Here is a 6341-nt window from a genome sequence, read left to right on the forward strand (position 1 = left end):
CTCTCTCTCTCTCTCTCTCTCTCTCTCTCTCTCTCTCTCTCTCTCTCTCTCTGTCGCCCTCCAACCATCGTTCTCCCTCTCCTTCCTTCTCTCTTTAAACCTTTGTGTGTCTGTTCAACTGATGATGTGCAAAACATCAAATCTCAATATTCCGTATAGACGCTATTGTCGAATTTATCCATCGGCAGATGGCGCCAGTGTATACTAGCGTGCTCTCATGCACCATAACCTAGACTGCACGCGGAATTGTTTCGCAATAAGTAGAAATAAAACCATTTAAGGTTAGGGCTTGGTTTGGATTAGGCTAATGAATAAAGTTGATATGCTAAAAACCTTACGTGTAAGTTTAAATTTCTCAGTGTGAAGTTCTGAAGTTCTCTGAAAGATTTCATGCGAATACCTTGTTCTTTCGGGTATACATATACGCATACATATTGTCGATTGATTCGTTGCCTCGCGGCAGGTATTTGGAGCTGGCGTGGGACATTGATAATGTTAAGACTCAGGATTACTGGACCGTGCTTTCCTACATAGCCGACAACCCTGTCGGTCGACCGATCGTGTGGAACTACTACAGAAGCAACTGGAACAACTTCGTTGATAGGTGCGATATATGTGCATACATCAACTTCATCCATTCATCCATCCATCCATCCATCTATCCATCCCATCCATCCATCCATCCATCCATCCATCCATCCATCCATTCATCATCTGTCATCATCCATCCATCCATCATCCAATCCATCCATGCCACCATCCATCATCATCATCCATCCATCATCCATCTTGTCCATCCGATCCATCCATCCATCCATCCATCCATCCATCATCCATCCACCATCCATCCATCCATTCATCCATTGCATCCATCCATCCATGCATCATCCATCCATCCATCCATCCATCCATCATCCATCCATCCATCCATCCATCCATCCATCCATCCATCATCCATCCATCCATCCATCCATCCATTATCCATCCATACCATCCATCCATCCATCCATCCATCCATCCATCCATCCCATCCATTCCATCCATCTCCATACCATCCATCATCCATCCATCCATTGCGGTCCGTCCGTCCGTTCCGTCGTCCCGTCCTTCGTACCGTCCGTCCATCCACCATCCATCCATCCATCCATCCATCCATTCCATCCATCATCCACTCCATCCATCCAATCTATCCATCATCATCCATCCATCCATCCATCCATCCGATCCATCATCCATCACCATTCCATCCATCCATCCATCCATTCCATCCATCAACATCTCATCCATCCACCATCCATCATCCATCATCCATCATCCATCCATCCATCCAGCCATCCATCCAGCCATCCATCCATCCATCCATCCATCCATTCCAGTCCATCCATCCATCCATTCATCCATACATCCCATCCATTCCATTCCATGCCATCCATCCATCATCCATCCATCCTCCATCCATCCATCCATCCATCCATCCATCCATCCAATCCATCACATCCATCCAATCCATCCACCCATCATCCATCCATCCATCATCCATCCATCCATCCATCCATCATCCATCCATCCATCCATCCACCCATCCATCCATCCATCCATCCATCCATCCATCCATCCATCCATCCATCCATCCATGAAGCTAAGCTATTTCTGACTCGTTTGCTTTATTCTAGGTACACACTGAATGATCGCTACTTCGGAAGATTTATCGGCAGTGTTACAGCAACCTTTACAACGCAGTTCCAACTAGATGAGGTATTGTCATCGTCATCGTCATCGTCATCGTCATCTCATCGTCATCTCTCACTATTAGACGCCCCGCAACCCTCTTCATGATCATAAACCCAAGCCTCCCATAACACCAGCTGGACTCCACGATAGGGGGAGAATGTCATCGTCATCGTCATCGTCATCGTTATTGTCATCGTCGTCGTCGCTATTAAAAAATTTACGTCGATTAGTTGATGTCAACATTACTTTGTTATATCTTTTATTGTGATGCAAATATATTTTGTATGCTGTGTATATATGTGATATATATATATATATTATTATGTGAGTATATATATATATGATATATATGTATATACGATATATATATATATATATATTCATGATTTATATATCAAGAGTACATAATAGGAGTCTCCTATTATCTACTCTAAATATATATATATATATAGTAATTATTATTGTACGAGTGCATATTGTTATCGTAGATATTGCATATTATATTCCAGATATATATTTTACATTTTTGAATTATCAATGTTAATGCAATTACGTACTTGGATCCTTTTCAAAAGCATACATAATACTGGATCGACTATTATATTAGTGATGAATTTCTCTATTGCAGATGCACGCGTTCTTCGCTAAGTACCCGGATGCAGGAGCTGGCGCCACCCCGCGGCTGCAGGCACCGTGAGGCGTGGAGCAGCCAGCATCGCCTGGTGCCCCTCCCTGATGTCCAGCTTAACACCACGAGGAGAAGATCGTAGACTGGCTGCTCGCCTACGGCAACATGTGAATTAGATAGCTTAGTTACATAGAACAAAGTACGAGCACCAGTCAATATGGGCAGTAAGTGTGCTTTGGTCGATAGATGGCGTTCAAACTCTTCATGGATGACACTGCCAACAGTATAATATCCATTACAGATATTTGCCCTTGGACTATCCCGTAAACATCACAGATATATGCCTTTCTGGACCACGTACTTACAAGATGCACCTCCACACTTATGGGTCTGATACAATGCAAATTAGGCATACAATTGTTTATATACTGTAGGTACAATGTATTCTGCATAATAATGTTTCCTATCTAATGCTACAATGTATTGATATGTCAGCCATAAAAACGGTAAAATGAGCATCATGCATTTATTATTAATTTAATACTACGGTATTAACGTACATATGTACATGGTACAAGTATATATATATATATACATATAATTATATATATACTATATATAATATTAATATATGTACTTATAATATGAGTATATACATAATAATATAATTAATATAATGGTAAATCAGAATAAGTATATAATTATATTATAATAATATATAACTACAGATATATTTTTGATATATATTCCATGGATGAAGGGGAATGTAAGCTGTGATTCGGATCCCCGTGTCTGTGCTGGCGTTGAGCGCGGCTAGTGGCAAACATTTTTTTCCCACATATGAGTCCGGACCACAGCGCAATCAGCGCACTCCAATTTCACTCCGACTTCCTCGCAAGAACAAATAAAATCAATACCACTATACCTAAACCGTAACCTAACCCTAACCCCTCTATCGCATAAACACGTACACGAACCCTAAACACTAACTATAATCCAAGGTCATATATATAAGCACCATTTATTACAAAACACTATCTGATGGTGGTCGCGGAACTCAAGTGCGGAAAAAAATTTCGCTGGCGCGGCGCAGGCTGCAGGCCGCTGTACTAGCACCACTAGAACGTCATGATGTAATAAAATGATATGTTGAGAATTCGCACCAGTACTGCGCAGGTGTTCGCTAGAATGGCGCGTGGGTAAGTCTTCCGTGCGTGATGGCTCGTACGTTTGTTGACCGGGGCGGGGGGGGGGACGTACAGTGGTAGTGAGTGAGTCCACTGCAGATATGTGTCCGAGTCGTGCCCTACCCGTGAACGCTGCCCTCGCGTGCCTCGCTCAATGGTGTGGTTATATGTGTCACTCGCTCTGGTAGGAGAAGCGCGGGGCGTTGTGTTATGCGTCGGTGGTTTGCGTGGATACGGCGGGCGAGAGGCCCTGCTCACGGTGTAGTGCGGAGTGGCGGGGGTGTCGTGGTACGTGGCTCGTGCGTCCCGGCCCCGTTCTTGCGGGGCGTGGCGTGCTTCTGCAGCGCGATAAGATAAGAAGAAAAGCGTCGCCTCTCGCGGGCGTCGCGTCTGCCTGCCGCGACGATAAAGACGCTGTGATAATATATGTGCGTGCTTGGCGTGCGTGCGCGTGTAACGTGCGCGCTCGTCGCGCTCTCGTTCTATCGTGGAGAGAATGTGTGTCTCGGGACAATCTGAAGACACGCACTCAGCGTCGTACGCAACATGATTAGCAGACCACGCGAATGAAAAATCTGCTCATATAATACCTATTATATATAACACAGGAAAGATACGATATATCTCGGCTGTGTGTGTATATATGGAATAGGGTGAAAACCGAATTGTGTGCGGACCATTGTTGTGCCTCATTAGCTGGATCTAATGTTCACTCTTAGCACCTCAACTCCGAAGTGGCTTATTCTCTCAGCCCGTTTAGCCTAGCTGGAACAGTGAACTTGCGTAACATAATTGCACGACTCGCTCCCCGGATTTCGTGATATACTATCTCGCCTGGGTGGTTTAATTTTTTTTGGGCGTAATTAGCTGCTAATCTGGTATTTCTGCAGACAGTGCCAACTATAGCTGACATTGATGTGAACGGATTAGAGAATCGCCTTTGGGTATTAGCGCCCATGGGTGTCCCCTTTATTTATTCTATAATTTATGTACGGATAATTATGTTCAGTACTAATTACTAGCCGCAAGAACGATGCGCATGATTGTGTGTGAGTAATCGGTAGGCTTGTGTGGACATACTATTTCGTTGCTCAATGAAAAGCGATGACGATATATCTATAAGAAATAGATCTTTAAGGTAAACTTGTAAAAATTTATATTTTCTTCTTCTTCTTTTTTTTCTTCTTCTTCTTTTTCTTCTTCTTCTTCTTCTTCTTCTTCTTTTCTTCTTCTTTTTTTCTTCTTTTCTTTTCTTCTTGTCCTTCTTCTTTTCTTCTTCTTTTTTTCTTCTTCTTGTTTTTCTTCTTCTTCTTCTTCTTCTTTTCTTCTTCTTTTTCTTTTTCTCTTCTTTTCTTCGTCTTCTTGTTTTCTTTCTTCTTCTTCTTCTTCTTGTTCTTCTTCTTTTCTTCTTCTTCTCTTCTTCTTCCCATGTTTTTCTTCTCTTCTTCTTCTTCTTCTTCTTCTTCTTTTTCTTCTTTTCTTTACTTCTCGTCTTCTTCTCTTCTTGGGGGTCTTCTTCTTCTTCTTCTTCTTCTTTTTCTCTTCTTCTTCTTCTTCTTCTTCTTCTTTTTTCTTCTTCTTTTCTTCTTCTTCTTCTTCTTCTTTCTTCTTCTTCTTCTTCCTTCGCATTATTAATCCCACTTAAGTGGGGTCGCTGCAGTTGTATAATTTATATGTGAATAGGAAAATTTTATATATAGAATATAATGGGATACGCGTCTATCTATCACGGTGCGCCACCTGTCGGACACAACCCGTTTTTTCGTAAGTATGGTTGCCAATGGGAAATGATTTCCCACCGTGGTACCTAGCATTCCTTTCAGCGGCTGATCAACATGGCTGCCCAGACAGAATGCTTTTTCATGCTAGTTTTTTTTATCAACACAATAAACAGATTACGGTGAGGGTTAGTATGGGTGTAAATTCTGGTTGTGACGCACTTAGACTCATGTACAGGGGAAGAGGTTTTGCAAATATAAGAACGCAATACTGTACCGCCACGACATAATAACAAGAGCTCATAAATACCTTTATTAAGTATAAAATTACTTAATTAATATTATAATTAATATACTTACCCTTATAAGGTATTTATTAGCTCTTGATTATACGAGAGCGCGCGCGAGCAGGCACGTACACACGCACAATCACGCACACGCATGTATGCACGCACATACACACGCACAATCACGTACATGCATGTACGCACGCACATACGCACGCACAATCACGTACATGCATGTACGCACGCACATACGCACGCACAATGACGTACATGCATGTACGCACGCACATACGCACGCACAATGACGTACATGCATGTACGCACGCACAATGACGTACATGCATGTACGCACGCACATACGCACGCACACGCATGTACGCACGCACATACGCACGCACAATCACGCACACGCATGTACGCACACACATCGCACGCACAATCACGCACATGCATGTACGCACGCACATACGCACGCACAATCACGCACATGCATGTACGTACGCACATACGCACGCACAATCAGCACACGCATGTACGCACGCATCTACGCACGCACACGCATGTACGCAAGCACATACGCACGCACAATCACGCACACGCATGTACGCACACGCATCGCACGCACAATCACGCACATGCATGTACGCACGTACGTACACACGCACAATCACGTACACGCATGCACGCACACATGTACACACGCACGCACAATGACGCACACGCATGTACGCACGTACGTACACACGCACAATCACGCACACGCATGTACGCACGCACGTACGCACGCACA

General features: G+C 43.4%; 1 long non-coding RNA gene across 1 annotated transcript; it reads left to right on the forward strand.

Moving 5' to 3' along the window:
• The first annotated feature begins 466 nt into the window (after nt 1-466).
• Nucleotides 467-2939, forward strand: LOC106808912. The gene is made up of 3 exons (XR_001393822.1): nt 467-604; nt 1674-1755; nt 2360-2939. It is a non-coding gene; the product is annotated as an uncharacterized LOC106808912 (long non-coding RNA).
• The last annotated feature ends 3402 nt before the right edge of the window (nt 2940-6341 follow it).

Source organism: Priapulus caudatus, unplaced genomic scaffold (assembly GCF_000485595.1).
Source record: "Priapulus caudatus unplaced genomic scaffold, Priapulus_caudatus-5.0.1 Scaffold313, whole genome shotgun sequence".
Taxonomy (NCBI): Eukaryota; Metazoa; Priapulida; class Priapulimorpha; order Priapulimorphida; family Priapulidae; genus Priapulus; species Priapulus caudatus.